The sequence below is a fragment of the Callithrix jacchus genome, chromosome 4 (assembly GCF_049354715.1).
Source record: "Callithrix jacchus isolate 240 chromosome 4, calJac240_pri, whole genome shotgun sequence".
Lineage (NCBI taxonomy): Eukaryota > Metazoa > Chordata > Mammalia > Primates > Cebidae > Callithrix > Callithrix jacchus.
Genome location: NC_133505.1, coordinates 8,007,791 through 8,024,299, shown reverse-complemented (window position 1 = coordinate 8,024,299; position 16,509 = coordinate 8,007,791). Strand labels below are relative to the sequence as shown.

Genomic DNA, 16,509 nt, shown 5'->3' with positions numbered 1-16,509 from the left:
TTGTGATTTTGTGAGTTAATACTTAATAAACTCATACACACACACACACACACACACACACACACACACACACATATATAGATATATATATTCCATTAGTTCTGTCCCTCTGGAGAATGTCGACTAATAACTACCCAGCACCTCATGATGTAAGTTCTCCAGAACTTCTTGGTGGCAGAATTTTAGGAAGTAATGAGACTCTTTGTAGAATGCCATGAAATATACAGTGTTGTAATTTCACTATTCTGTACACAGTCACAACCACAAAGCCTTATGTGCAGGGCAGTAGAGGAGCTCATGAACCATGAGCCATCTTTTCAAAAGTATGAGTAGGAGCTCAAATCTGGATTCAGAGGGGAGTCCAAATTCCAATTTTACTAATTACTAAAGGGGGCTCCTAGGAAAGTAGCTCTCTCCCTCTCTGGCAGAAATGGCCAGCTGTTCATCAGAATCTGTAATATTACCCATTGTGTGGAGATGTTGCCAAGCAGAGACTTCCCAGTCATGGACTCAGTTTCCTTATCACCTTTGCATTTCTATGAAGCTATGTGACCACCTCTCACGAATGAAAGGTAAGCAGGAATAAAGCGTGTTATTTCTTGGCTCACACGACTACAAATGAAGAGTGCCTCCTTTCCTCTTTCTTCCTCTTCCACAGTGACTTTGGAAGCCAAGAGTTGAAGATAGTGGAGCTACGACAATGAATAGCTTGAGTCTTGAATCACTGCATGGCAGACCATCCACTCAGCACTCTCATCGACCTGTCGTTTGTAAGAAAACAAATAAGTGTTTATTTTAGCTGCTAGGATTTCAGGGCTTCTCTGTTCTAGCAGCCAGTGTTGCCTTAACTACTGTAATCATTAAACTTCAGTTTTTCTCACTGATATAATGAAGATAAAGGTATTTATGCTTTCTTTATATATTCAGTGATTATGAGTGTTCTGGATGAGCTAATGCATGTAGAACACGGAAAAGAGAAGGTTCTCAAAAAATGTTAGAATTCATGTTATGAGGGTTTACTATTGTTATTTTTATACGATCTCTGTGAATTTTACTAACACCAATGTTTCCTGGAGGGTAAGCAGTAGCAGATACCAAGGGATTAAAGATAAATACATGTGGAAAATAGTTAACACTGAGAATATAGTCACTGGTATCGTTTCTTTCCCTGCGAATCAGGAAAAGGTTTCTATTTCTTTGGGTTTGCTGAGTTCAGCATACTGCAAGCAAGATTACCTTGAAATTATGTTGAGCAAACAGTGTAGCTTTTCTCCATTCGTAGAAACACAGGATCAGAGAATAGTGCCTACATCTGTGCCTCATTCCATCTTCACTTTACTCGCTTGTTTTAAAAGGTTCGTTTTAGAGAATCTATTATTTCAGGTGTTACATTGGTTGATTTTACTCGCTCGTCTCTAAAGCAGGAGAGATGACATTCATTGGTAAAACTCCTAGGGAATAGAGGCACAGATCTGTCATGAGCTTCTGCATCAGGCACTGCAAAGCATGAAGGAAAAGATAGTATGAAGGGAGATGAGTAAACCAGTGACAGAAATGGTACAGCTGGTGCAACAAGTCATGTGAGGGATATGCAGGAAATGAGGACACTGTTCTCAACTCTGCTCAAAATCACACGCATTTCAATTTATTCCTGGGCCACAGTCTTAAGACTTTTGAATTTCACTATGCACACAGTCCTTGGTTGTGTTATTTTGTTAGTAAAGCCTTCCTTAGTCTTTGAAGAGAAGGGGTAATTGTTTCCTCACAAAGAACAGGCTAACATTCAAGTTGTATTCCTCTCTTCAAACTTTATTCCATGTAAAATATCTACACTTTAGTGTATAAAGTACATCAATGTGTTATTTTTATGAAGTCATTTTCAGGTTTGTGCCTATATTAGCTGTTGTTATTTTAGATTATTTTTATTTGGCACAGGATGGTATGATATTAAGATTGTTATACACTAAGTTGGGATGATGAAATTGATATAAACAAAAAGAGTTAAAAGCTTCTTTAGAAATATGATTTATGCTTTATGTCCCTTCTTTTTTTACCCAAGATAGAAATGTTTTTGGAGAAAATAACAGAATATAAGATATACATTCTACAGAACAACAAAATATAAACATTCTCGTTCTGTGGGTCCTCATGTGGTCTTATATGGAGAACTAAGTAGTTATTCAATACGATTTTGTTAAATCAGTTTGGTATTGATGTATGCCACAAAATCTGACCCCGTGTTTATTTTCAGCATTCAGATAGGTTTACAGTGTGAGAAGATTGAATTCAGGTCACTAAAACCATAGGTGGATATCTCAGTAGTGGGCTGTATGCCTATTAGTACAGAAGCTTCTATTGACTGAGCATTTCTCTTTTCTGAGCTGCTCAGTCTCTGTCAGTTAATGTCTGGGTGAAGAACTGAATGCCTCAGGTAAGACCAAGGACCCTTGATCCAAATGGCCATTAAATATACCTGACCTGAAGGGGATTAACACTGCAGACATCTCAGGAACTCCAAAAAACTCTGTGGAATGAAGTTTTCTTATATTTAAAGGTTCAGTGTGTATTCCTGTTTTTCCGTTGTAGAGTTTTATTCTTGTGCTAGCATATGACCAGTAGGAAACAACATATGACTTACTCCATTAGGATTTCTATGTGTGTTTTATACATATACATACATATATATAATATAAATTATATATAAATCTATAGTTATATATTAAAAATATGTAACATATAAATCTATAGTTATATATAAAATGCTTATATACAAACTCTTTATCATATATGTTTATGTGTATGAATATATATGCATTTTTATATATGGATATATATAAAATTTAGATATATACAAACTGTTGTCTTAAGTTCATCAAAACATCTTTTAAATTTAATGTGTAGAAGCAACATCAAAAGGTATAATTTAGCAGAGCTTCTAAAAGGAACCTGAAGTTCTGAATGTTCCTCCTGATTTGGTGATTTACTGCTTCTGTTACTCTAAATAAGTTACTTGTTCTCTTGGATATTCAATTTCTTTACTGGTAAAATTAAAAGCATAATTTTTTATCATGTGTCAGTACAGTAGTGAAAATTTAAGAAAATATGAAAGAGGCTTTTGTATTATTGCACAATTTACACTTTATATATTAAATTGACTATTATAAGTTCAATAAAAACAAATCTTTGTGTTATCAATTCGTAATTTTTCAGATTTATTAGCTAATTAAAGTATATGTCCACCTGGTTATATTTTCCCAAATATAATATTCAAAATTTAACTTACCATCATGACTTATTTGAAAATACTTACAAATCCTTTTTCTTGACACATATATAGATATTATTACACATGCATATTATTTATATATTATTCATGATTTTATTAGACATTTAATAGAATTTAAATGAACTGCAGTACTTTGAAAAATTTCTCTTTCTTCAGAAAACTGGGGAAATCTCTAAGAACACTGCATTCATAATAAATTACTGATTTTCTCTTCCCCCGGAAGAGAAATGAATACACGAATAATTTGAGGAACATCCCTTCCATTGGATAATCTTTACCTTTCTGCTTGTTCTCTTCCAAGTGTTCCAAGTAGTAGACTCTTAGGCACGACTTTGACGTCAACAAATGATATTAATCCGTGTGTGAATATGCTCCAGATTTCTCTCTGTGCTATTACAATGTGATTTTCTCACGACGTAAGGCAAAGGGTCATTTTTGAATGTGCTCAGACACATTTTCCCTATTCAGAAGACAGAAATTGTTGAGCTTGAGGGAAATCTTTTTTTTCCCCATAGCTTTCCCAGCCCAGAAATGTTCAGCTGCAGATCCTGGCTTCTTCACACTTGATTCTCAAGTCCAAAAGTGCAAATCCCTCTTTAACAAGGTAATGTGACCCTGGTGCTAAACTGAAATCTGAGAACATATCTACTCTTTTTATTTTCTTGGTTAGTTTGTATCTATGCCCTCAGTGATTTGTTTGATTTTTGGAATCAGAGTCTCACTCTTTTTGCCCAGGCTGGAGTGCAGTGGCATGATTTCAGCTCACTGCAACCTCTGCCTCCTAGGTTGAAGTGATTCTCCTGCCTCAGCCTCCTTAGTAGAGCAGCTGGGATTACAGATTCCCACCACCACACCCAGCTAATTTTTGTATTTTTAATAGAAATGGGGTTTTGCCATGTTGGCCAGGTTGGTCTCGAACTCCTGACTTCAGGTGGTCCGGCCTGCCTTGGCCTCCCAAAGTGCTGGGATTACAGGCTTGAGGCACCACTCTCAGCTGGCCCTCAGTGTTTTTATTTCAGATGTTTAATAAGGTATTTTTGTTAATTATTCTGCAACTAAATCAATTGTCCTTTAATTTGCCCATTGCTGTAAAACAGTTTTTCTCTTCCCCTTAATAAATGACAGCTTTCTTTCATCTTTGGTCATATTTGGTGTTCAAGCATGTTTTCCATAATATTGATAAAAGTAAGTAAAATGCAGAGATGCTGCAGGTTTTAGTTTGGCTTTAAGAGTTAGAGGAAGGGGCAGAGGGAGGGTTCACAGCTTTTCATTTTATGGTACTGCTTGTGAAATGGACCTTGCCTGACACGCAATGTCAGAATGGCATGGTTGGCCTGCTTCTATGTTCCTGTAGACATGGTAGGAGAAATGATTGAGAGTTTTTCCAATTCGGCATGGAAACAAACCAAAGCAATTTCAGTGTGGCAACGAAAGTAAGGAGGAGACAGATGCTGTGTGGGCTCCAGTACCAGAGCCAGGGGATGAGAAGCTTCACTGTAACATGTCCCATTATTGCTCCACAAGCTATTATGGGCTGCATCTCCCCAAGCATGGGAGCTTGCCACAATGGAAACCTAAATAGAATGGCACTCAGTGTTGAATGGCAAGGCCTCTGATCATAAATGAGATAAAACAAAAGATATTTGATGGTTATCACAGAGATAGACTTTCCTTACTTGGAATTTTCCTGCCTCAACATCCACAGGGAAAAGCTACATGTTGGCATTTCATAATTCAAGCATTTTGTTTGCAAATCTTAAAGCTTGATTTCTTTTACGAAGTTTGTAAGTACTTTCATATTTGTATTTCTGTTTCAGAGTTTAAAATTCATTGCATCTAGAGAGCAATGTTTAGCTCTTTATGTATTATGGTATTTTATTTATCTAAAGACCAATATGTTGCTTTCTACAGATAACTTCAGATGAATATTATTATCTAGTTAAATGAGCTTCGTCAGCAGTGAGCTCTGCGGCAGGAGATGCACCTTTTCTTCTAGTGTGACCATTTGATATGGAGCAGACCAAAGGATTTTCCATCCCATTACTGGAATGTGTTTCTGTAACAAAGTTCTAGCAAGTTTTAGTGTGTAACCCATTTCAAGGGAAATTCTCTTCCGTTTTTTTTTTCAATTATGTCTTTTAATTTATACTTTCCGAATCTCATTCCTTTTGAGTGAAATATGAATAGATGAAGAGATGTGATATCATAGCTCATTAGGTAAAACTTTTCCGGAAACATGCTCCATCCTCTCTAGTTATTTGAATTCAGATAAGCTTAAAGGAAAAGAATGAAACAAAGTTATAAAGAAAATTGGAAGTTAATCGCTGCCATTCGTCATAAACAAGCTCAGAGGCTGGGATATTTGGCATGAGGACAATTAAGCTGCAAGATATAGAGCACACTCCATGCTGGTGAGGACGGTCCACCCATTCTGCATGTGTCTGCATCCCTGGGACTTAGAGTCTGGCAAGTGGAAGAGGGATTTTATCTTGTTGGAAAATATAAATCGGAAAATCAACGCACATGAAATTGCAGACGCTGAGGGGTGAGTGTCCTAGAAACTTTCTTTGCTTTTAGCTAGACTGCATTACATGATTCTATGTGTTCAGTATTTTTGAACACTTTCTGAAGAGTAGCTGGGATTGTAAAGACATTACTAAGGTGATAATTTAAATACTATGCCAGCATTCATATCAATTAAAAATAGACTCAGGTAGAAGCCTTGACCCAATTTTCTACCTTTTGCTGAAATTGGTTATTTAATTTCATTTTTCTTAGTTGAATATGTTTGGGCTTCTCTATGGTGCTTGTAAGAAGATCGTGTGTCTACATTGTGATGCTTTACGGCGTTTCTCCTCTCAGCGTTTCAGTGTGTTTGTGGTTGCTGCTCATGTTTAATCTGCTACTCTTAACTTTTAGCAGCGGGAATTAAAAGGGTTCAGGCATCTGGAGCTGTTTAAACATCAAAACTCTGGGCAGCTTTCTCTAATAACCAAATCACAGTTATCCATGAACTTGGTCTGAGCAGCAGTTGAAGTTAAATGATATTTTACTTAGTGATCTTTATATATCATTTATTATTTATTAAGGTCAGATTTTATGGTTTTTTTTTACAAGTATTAATTTATTTAGTCTGCACAACGAAGTCGTTAGAAGGTATTACTTATATTCGTAATTTTCAGATGAGGTAATTTAGGTGCAGAGAAGTTAAAGCACTTTCACGTTCACACAAGAGCAAGTGTTAGAATGAGGACTTAAGCCCAACCAGGATAGTTCTGGGGGGTACTGTGTTGAGCACTGCACCAATGCCGTTAACCTTGATTTGCTGACCATCGTGATAATTATGAAATGAAAACAAGGAATAACCTTAATAAATTAGTCAAATAGATTTTAATGAGGAAGCAAGTTTAAAACAAATGGTCAGCAAACACTTTTTAAGCACATAATATACACCAAGCAGTATGCCTCCTAGCAGACTGGCATTGAACGGCAAAGCTAGGTCCTCAGGAAGACTGGCTGTCCAGGAACGGACCAGGTGAAATTCATCATGTTAAATCCCGTATTTAAAAGTACTCTGTTGGCTGTATCGTGTTGATTAACAATCAATACAAGAAATATGGATCTAATCTTTCCAAATCATGATTTGGGAGAATTTTATAAGAAGCGCCACTCTAATTTTGATTCTGGTAGCATTGTAACTGAGGCTTTAGAAATATACTGAGATTCCAATGCTATTGAATATCACTCTCAAATGTTTTGGTCTCAGGATTTCTTTACATGCTTGGAAATTTTTGAGAACCACCTCCCCCACCCCACCACCACCAAAAAACTTTTGTTAATGTTGGTCATATCTCTCAATATTCAAATTAGAAATTAAAATAGAAAAATTTAAAACTAATTACTAATTCACTTTAAAGTGACAGTAATAATCCCATTGCATCTTGACACAAATGGCATGTTTTAGTAAGAAATAACTATCTTTTTCAAAACAACACAAAAATGAGTGACATTTGCTATGGTTTGGGTGTAATTTGTTCGTCCCCACCAAAACTCATGTTGACATTTGATCCTCAATGTGCCAGTGTTGGGAAGTGGGGCCCCATGGCAGGTGTTGGGTTTTGGAGGTAGATCCATGAATGGCTCTGTACTGTTCTGGTGGTAATGTGTTCTCACTTTGTTTTTTGTTTTTTTTAGACACAGGTTCTCACTCTGTCACCCAGGCTGGAGTGCAGGGGTACAATCATGGCTTACAGCAACCTTGAACTCCTGGGCTCAAAGGATCCTCCCGCTTCATCTTCCTGAGTAGGTAGGACTACAGGCAGACCCCAGTATGCCTGGCTGAGTTCTCATTCTTGAAAGATTGAATCAGTTCTCATGGGAATGAATTAGTTCCTGTAAGTGGGTTGTTATAAAGCCAAGATGCCCTTAGGTTTTCTCCTCTTCACACATGTCTCCTTCTCATTGCCTTTCTCTGCCATGTTGTGATGTGGCATGAAAGCCCTGTCCAGAAGCTAGGTCCATGCCCTTGAACTTCTTGGCCTGTGGACCCGTGAGCTTAATACACCACCTTTAAAATAAATTTTTAGGTATTCTGTTATAAGCAAGATAAAGTATACTAATATAGCATTGTTTTAAATTTTTACAAATTTCTTTATTGTGTGGCTTAATAGTAAGCTAGATTATTAGATTTGCTTCTATAAACATTGTTAGAATCTTACACATCAAAACCCCTCTGGAGAGTTCTATTGTACACTTGTGAAAGAATGAAAGCAAAGCAGAGAAATTAACATCTTTGTTTATTATAAAAGTAGTTTGGATGTTACGATAACCCTGTGGTTCTCTGGCCATGCTTTGAGAACAACTGCTACAGGATAAATCCACTGCCAAATTAATCTTTTGTTATGCTGTGTGTTTTAGCCTCTTTTCATTTACTACTATCTGAATTTGAACTTGAGCAATTCAATGTGTTGATTATGATTTCCTCTTTTTCTTTTTTTTTTTTTTGTTTTTTTTGAGATGGAGTTTCACTCTTGTTGCCCAGGCTGGAGTGCAGTGGCACGATCTCGGCTCACTGCAACCTCTGCCTTCTGGGTTCAAGCTATTCTCCTGCCTCAGCCTCCAAGTAGCTGGGATTATAGGCACATACCACCATGCCTGGCTAATTTTTGTATTTTTGGTAGAGATATGGTATCACCATATTGGCCAGGCTGGTCTTGAACTCCTGACTTCAGGCGATCCGCCTGCCTCAGCCTTCCAAAGTGTTGGGATGTTAGCCACTGCGTCTGGCTGATTATAATTTTCAAATACTAGGTGACTCCTTCCTAGCATTGTATATTTTATATATATTAAATGTCCATGAATTTTAAAAACTTTAAGTGAAAGCATGTGACAGTTTCAAGTACTCCAACAATTAAGAAGCTACAATATGGTGTACAGGGCACACAAGGTGAACTGAGCATCAGATAAATTGAGAGACAGATAAACAGAAAGAAAGTGTTAGATGCGTATGTAACTATACCTAGGCATCTGTGTTTGGCTTAATAAAGACACAGTGTTTCGGCCGGGCGCAGTGGCTCACGCCTGTAATCCCAGCACTTTGGGAGGCCAAGGCGGGTGGATCACGAGGTCAAGAGATCGAGACTATCCTGGTCAACATGGTGAAACCCCGTCTCTACTAAAAATACAAAAAATTAGCTGGGCATGGTGGCACGTGCCTGTAATCCCAGCTACTCAGGAGGCTGAGACAGAAGAATTGCCTGAACCCAGGAGGCGGAGGTTGCGGTGAGCCAAGATCGAGCCATTGCACTCCAGCCTGGGTAACAAGAGCAAAACTTTATCTCAAAAAAAAAAAAAAAACCAGTGTTTCTTATGTATTGTCCCGTAATGGAAATTAACAGTTTAATACTTTGCTATTATCGTATCAACCTAGACTCCTTTTTAAAAAAATAACCTGCAGAGGTGGGTATATTGATGAAATTAGTAATGGTATCGCTACTCTTGTATGGTTTTGAAAATAGTGTCTGGGTTGGAATAGCCAATGAAATAGTAGATATTTATAGTTTTTGCAATGCTTTTAAATGTGTTAATTGTTAATACTTATTTGACTAGTTTACTTTATTGTGGCTGAAATGCAGGCTCACACGTAGTAAGAGGCACTTACCGTTTCTAAGTTCTATTATGGGATGTGAAGGTCCTTTAGTTTTCCCAAGGTTAGATAGGCATGGGGGCTTTTAATTTCACATGGGATGCTTACAAACTGCCTTCTATTTACACATAGCTTTGGAAGTAATTATTTTCCCTTTTAGTGTCCAAATCTGTCAAGCAAAGAGCCTTTTTAGTAAAAATTGTGATTTAAAGAGAATAATTGTTTCAGAAGAGTAGTGAAAAATGTTCAGATTGACATTTTGAAGGAAAGCACGAACAAAAGAAATTAATTTTATTTCAAGAAAAGAGAAAACGTTTTCTTACCATAACATAGTAAACATTTTGGCAAAGGAAAAAACATAGCAAGTATGAGTACATGCGTGTGTGTGTGCCCTTTTCAAGAGAAGTTGACACTAAAATGATGCTTCAGATGCCAGAGTGAAGAGGTTTCTAGTTGAAACATTTAATTATTATCCAAATAGGGTAGAGGAACAAAGTCTGATTTCTTTCCTGTATTTGGAAGTGCTTGGTGTGGATAAGAAGTCTGAGTGGCAGCTGCAACTGCCAAGCAGCCTCACACAATAGCAGTGTCCAGCTTCTCAGTTATGGAAGGGGGCTCTAAGGCCTTCTCCCACCTTTGGAGGTGAGGAATCCTCTTCTTGCTTTGGCAGCTTCCATTAGTAGCTTTAAGAGAGTTTGTTACCCATTTCCAAAAGTATGTTCCTAAAGACGGTGAATGTTAAAGACTGATTTAAAATGTACGTACAATACCATAGAGCAAACTATAACAAAACAGGTAAATAAATGCATTATAAATTAATAAGACTATTTTCTTCTTCTTCTTTTTTTGATCAGGTGCATTTATTCCTTTTTTTTCTTCTTCTTCTTCTTATTTTTGCCTTTGTTTTTGAGACAGGGTCTCATTCTGTCACCCAGGCTGGAGTGCAGTGGCGTGATGTAATATCAGCTCACTGCGGCCTGGACCTCCTAGGCTCAAGTGATCCTCCCACCTCAGGCTCCTGAGTAGCTGGGACTTCAGATACACACCACCACACCTGGCTAATTTTTTGTATTGGTAGAGATGAGGTTTCACTGTGTCGCCCAGGCTGGTCTCCAACTCCCAAGCTCAAGTGATTCACCTGCCTCAGCCTCCCAAAGTGCTGGAATTATAGGCATGAGCCACCATGGCTGGCCTGTTTCCTGTGTTTAGATATGCATCTGAAGCCTCTATAGTCTGAAGTTTTTCTTTAAAATTAGTGATAGGTTTAAGCTTGTAGAAATAAACTCCTTTCCCGTCAATTGCTAACATGCAGTATTTAATAATTAAGTCAAATTGTGCCCCAAAGTCGATGTTAACTATACTCTGTTGATAAGTTGGAACACAATGTGACTTTGAGCCATTCGTTCTGGCCAATCAGCAATCAATTATGGAAGCCAGTTCAGTCACACAACAGCCCACACCAGTGGTTAGGAAGGTCACAATGAAGAAAGAGGAAATGATGAGGTTGATTTCACATGTGTAAACATAGTCAAAAGTAATAAGGAACTCTACCATGCCTTGGGACACAATACATAGCTCTCAATGTGGAGTATAGTTTGTGAAAACAGTATTTCTACTTGAGTTATGGAGTTAGATTTTTACACATTCTATCCTGACAAGAAATCATATCTGAAAGCTGATATATAAAGGAGTCCCTGAACTAATGAGACCTGTATTTTATAACTTTATCATAAAGTAATGATGTTTTGTAATATAACATCTCAGTTAAACATACATATAAAATTTTAAAATGCTTTTATTAATCAAAGAATACATATACATAATGGCTTTGCTCTCTAACCCAAACTGTAACAATGCCCCCAAAGTCTCCAAAGAGGAGCCCAGTGGAGTGATTCTTGAGGAAGTAAAATCAAATCATTTATTATTCACAAGGGTGGCAGATTTACCAATACAGAAAGTTTCTGTCCCAAAATGGCCATTCTTTTGTAGCCCTTGTCCTAATATTTAAATTTTCTTCTATTGCTTATCGTAAGTTAACTGTTGTCACCTGATTGGAAGAACTCACCTTCAAATATTTTGGTTTCTTCACATAAAATTTTGCCATGATACCGAACACTAGGTTTGCTCTCTCTTGTGGTTTTGAATTCATTTTAGGTTTCACTGATGGAAAATAGGGAAGGAAGATCTAATGAAACAGCAAGTCCATAAGGGTGGGAGCCAGAAGTTGAAGTTGTAACAGGATTCGGTTATGATTCATAACTTAGAGGATAATGAACTGCAGAAAATTCTTTGGAAGATAAAAGCTAGAGAACAATTCTGAGTCAAAGGCAGCTATTGTGGTGCATAGTTATTTAGATTTCAAATTTGAAAAGAAATCATTGTTTCACAGACCGAAAGGTGAGCCACTGGTATCTGTCATCAGCACACAGGAAAAATGAAGAAGAAGTACATTTCTTCTATAGGCTGCAACACACAAGTACAAATGCACCAGGAGAATACCTAAAATACAAGAGCAATCAGTCCTATGAGTTGAAACTGAGTTTGTTCTTGAGCCAGTACTGTTTACAGAGTTCTATGAGGAAGGATGTCTGTAAAATATCTTACAGTGTGTTGTCTTCTATTTTGAGAGAAAGGGAAAGTATCTTTCCACTGTGAATATACCCTTTGTGTTAATAACTGTGAGGACATGACAAGGCTAAACAATTGCTTCTTTCTTCTGTCAGAGTTTCGTTTGCTTTGGTTAGTGCCATTGTTTGAGAGCATTAAACAAGTTTCCATGTTTTAGGCCTTTTGACATTTTTTGATGTTCCACATAACTGCAACGGAATAACTTGATGAAACAATTCAAGGCAGCTGTGCTCTGGTCTCTGCCCTCCAAGGATAAGATAACACATTTGATAAACACATGTTCTTTAATGCCAAGTTATCCGGGTCTGGCAGACATATCAATACATGAAACTGATATGAGCCTTCATCCTGAGGGAGAAGAGGGTTAGAAATGAAGGTAAACCTGGATCCTGGTTTGAGACCAGGATCAAGAGAAGTTTCGCTCTTGTTGCCCAGGCTGGATCTAGGCTCACTACAACCTCTGCCTTCTGGGTTCAAGCAATTTTCCTGCCTCAGCCTCCCAAGTAGCTGAAATCACAGGCTCCTGCCACCACACCCAGCTAATCTTTGTATTTTTAGTAGAGATGGGTTTTCACCATGTTGACCAGGCTGGTTTTGAACTTCTGACCTCAGGTGATCCACTTGCCTTGGCCTCCTAAAGTGCTGGGATTACAGGCATGAGCCACCGCACCCAGCCCCGGATCCCAGTTTTAACCCTGCAACAGACTAGTCTCCTGAACTTGAGTATTTATAAATACTGAATCTGAGATGAGCTTTGCGCATGGTTTTCCATACATAGATATTGATAGGACTTGACCCTTAAATAATCTGAAGTCAGAGAAAAACTGTTTTGTGGAATTAGTTGTACAGAGCGTTTGCTCACTCAGATCTGTTGCCCAGTAGCCCAAATGCTAGAGGGAAGAGAATGTGGAATCTGGAATTAGGAAGGTTTGTGCTGGAAATCACCTACTATTTAACAACTGCTGACGTTGGTTTCCTATACTCTCTGAGTCCCAGACCCTTATCTCTAAAATTTAGAGTAATAATATCTATCTCACAGGATTGTTAAGAATGCTAATTGAGATTAAATGTGTAGAGTACATGGCACACAACATTTAATAAATATTAGTACTATTTAATTTAGCCTAAGGGCCTCGCTAGGTTTTTAGAGCTGCTTTTCTTCCTCTTATTGGCTCTGTTGTTTACATGATAATCTCTTCAGTTTTCCTTTTCTCTAAAGTTTTATTAGTATTTCAGTAAATGTTTCTTATATTGAGAACAATTATATGAAGTGGAACATATTGGGGGAACTTTTCAATAGCCAGCCCAGAGGCTAAACAAACAAATAAACAAAAAAATAGATGTTTTACACGTTCGTATTCTGTTGATGAGCCCCAGAGAAGATTGTTCCAGGTTTTAACACATTCTCGTCCAGGACCAAGATGATTTTCTTCACTCTCCAACCCAATGATCTTTTAGTTTTAATATGAGTAAATCTAAGCATTGAAATGCAGCATTTCCAACATAATCGTTTTTATGCATTTAATATTTTAGCTCATGCAGAAAGAGGAGTTTCTGGAAAACCATGCCTCAAGTGATCAGCTATTATAATCCTTGGAGAGTGTAACAGTAAAAATTGTCTTGAACATTTATGTAAAGCTTCTGGAAGGAGGCAGGAAAGACAGCCCTAACTAATGAATACAACTTTCACTTTTAAGGACCTGCAGTACAGGTGATTAATTAGTAAAAATGATCCCTGATACAAAGTCAACTTAGTGTCCACTGGATATCGCAACAAAGGTCTTTTATTGTTTCTTGTTGAGTAGGAAACCTGACTTGCCTAATCAAAGACCAGATTCTTTCTCAGCAGTAAGGAAAAGAAAGTGGGTAATACTTTTTTGTTTTTCCCTTCAGAAATGGAGAAAGCTCACTAAAGAAGAGAAGGGACATGCTTCACCCAGGTGGGCAGTATTGCTTCTTTAACCCCAGATGCAGCTATAGGGGCTTCCAAGTATATAAAGGGAGGAAGGCCTGTGAAAATGGAATTCACCTTGCAAGTGCCCACTGTCTTCCTATGTACTCGGGAGATGAGATTTGGGTTTGAATCCATTCTGTGGCTTGCTTTTACAAATTTCGCTCCAGCTTAACATTGTTTCAACATTGTTTCTCCAATTCCCAATAATTTCCATTTCAGTAACAACATTCACTTATTCTGGAGAATAGCTCAGCCTCAAATTGGGTAATACCACCCCATTGTGTCAAACTGAGATCCCGTTACACCTGCCAAGCTATAGGTGTGCAGTGCATCAGCTGCTGCTACTTGTTACCCAACTGCTGCCTCTGGTCAATTAACAAAAATAACCTTCTTTCATGAAGGCAACTCATTGGCAGAGATTTTCTTACTTAGTAAGTCTTTCCGCCTCTTGTATTATAAAAGAGAGGCCAAAACAAAATTACAATTAAGATTGACATCAGTAAGGTCTCAGGGTCAAATAAATATACTCCTTTTGGGTTGCCTTTAAAACAACTTAAGCCAAATCTTCCCTTAAAAATCATAGTTTAAATTAAATTCTATGTCTCTCAACCTGCAATCCACAATGAACAAGCTGAACTACAGCCTTAAACAACAGAGAAATCCTTGGAACCAACATTTAATTAAAAAGACCACTAGACGGTGCCTCACTGGAAACGCAGAACATGCTTAAATGAATTTTTCAATATGTAGATAAATGTTTTACCATTAGGGTTTCTTAAAGGAAGTAAAAACTGGCAACTCATTAGGAGTGTCGATAGGTACTATAAACAGACAACAAGTACCTCTGGCATGTTTCATGGCTTAGACATCAAAAGAAAAAGTCATAAAATCTACTTGCTTTAAAACAAAGTACATATTCCACCCCACCACCCCCTGACCCCTCCATCCTCCGCCACAAGGCTGCTATCTATTAGCTACCTCATATGTGGAGGAAAAAAAAGTTACAAGTCCTTTAATCAAATATATCTGAAGAGTTTTGGGAATAAATATGAAATAGTGAAGCATGTATGTTTTTGATGTTTTCTATTTTCTACACTATACAAATGAGAATGACCTTGGCAGTTTAAAACAACCTCTCTGTTTCTAATAATACCTACAATCAGTTTTGTGTATTAAAAGCTTTGTTAATAATCTATAAGCAGTAGGTGACCCCAGCGATTTTGTTCTGTGGTTTAAGACATGACCAAGATTGTGTTTTTGTTTTCCCCATTTTGTAGGTAAAAAGTATAATGTTAAAAGTACTGACAGAAATGAGTTGTTGCTATAAATAGGTGAATCAAATGGGAATTTTCTGGATTTTGTTATTATGAACATTGCACACAGAAAAAGCCAATGCATCACACCAGAATGTCAATGGGGTAGGGTACCAGGCCAAAGAAAAAGGGCAAAGAGCCCACTTTGGTACACCTGGAGTAGATTACACACATGGGGTTGATCTTTTCCTTGAAGCCAAAAAGCTCTGGTAATGGGCTCTCCACAGTACATGATAGAGCAGGGTAAAGCTGGAAATTAATCACCCAGTGCTACCAAGGCAGTTCATGGCATGCCATTGACAGCCTCCTCTCTGTATTTTTAGATGGCTAAGAATCAAGTAGTTGCACATCAAAATGTGATTTTTTTTTCTTGCTTCTTGGCACAAGACTCATATCTGTCATCATTTCATGTCCTCAAAGGCCTGAGAGAAGCTGCCATCCTTGGGCAACAAAGGATGCCACGCAAAGCAGCTCAGAACTTGAGTTGTTTCAACAGATGCTGTTTCACGTTTTGCCGAAGAATGGCCCTTTTTATTTCTGTCATGAATGCAGTCTTTCTTTCAGTTTCTAAATGTTTTCCAGTATTAACCCTAATCCTTATCTATCATTCTTTTAGGATGATGGGCTGTCCCTTTTCCTTTGCAACTGGCATAACCTTCACCATGGAAATATGGATTGCAAAGAAATGGAAACTTGGTGCTGTTTACCTTATAGCTCCTGCTGATTTCTTGCAGTGGGGGAGAGGAGGATTGCACTTCAAGGTCAGAGTAGCTGAGCCAAGTTATTCCAATGTAAGAAAAAATGCTAACATTGAAACGAACAGTTTTACCCTGTAAAGATTCTCTGCCTAGGGAAACAGAAAGATTAGAAAAGGGAGGTGGTAGAGAAAAGAACTAGAATAAACAGAGCAAGCTCGGAACAATTTATTCCTATGTTTGTCTATTGAAACAGAACCAGGAAGGACCGATGAAGGTCTGAATTAATATAATTTATCAGAAGAGAGGCTCCCCTCCAAGGCAATGAAATGATCTCTTTCCAAATATGTAATGAGGAGTGGCTCGCCATAAACCCAAGGTATGTCAGGGCAAAGATGGTGAGGACTTTATAGCCTCTCCAGCGTTTGCCTCACAGAGAGTGCCTAATTAACCATTTAGGGATTCAGAATTGTTAGTCAAAGTTGCTC

The 16,509-nt window shown here is 37.7% G+C and overlaps 1 non-coding gene across 2 annotated transcripts in view; it reads left to right on the top strand.

Annotated features, from left to right (window-relative positions):
- The window catches only part of LOC108591348 (uncharacterized), a 132,368-nt gene that overhangs the window by 53,532 nt on the left and 62,327 nt on the right, over positions 1-16,509 (top strand). For both annotated transcript variants that reach the window (XR_013534723.1, XR_013534722.1), the window contains 6 exons: positions 659-770; positions 3,802-5,831; positions 7,481-7,592; positions 13,593-13,770; positions 13,953-13,999; positions 15,943-16,400. This is a non-coding gene — a transcript (uncharacterized LOC108591348). The remainder of the gene's footprint in view (positions 1-658; positions 771-3,801; positions 5,832-7,480; positions 7,593-13,592; positions 13,771-13,952; positions 14,000-15,942; positions 16,401-16,509) is intronic.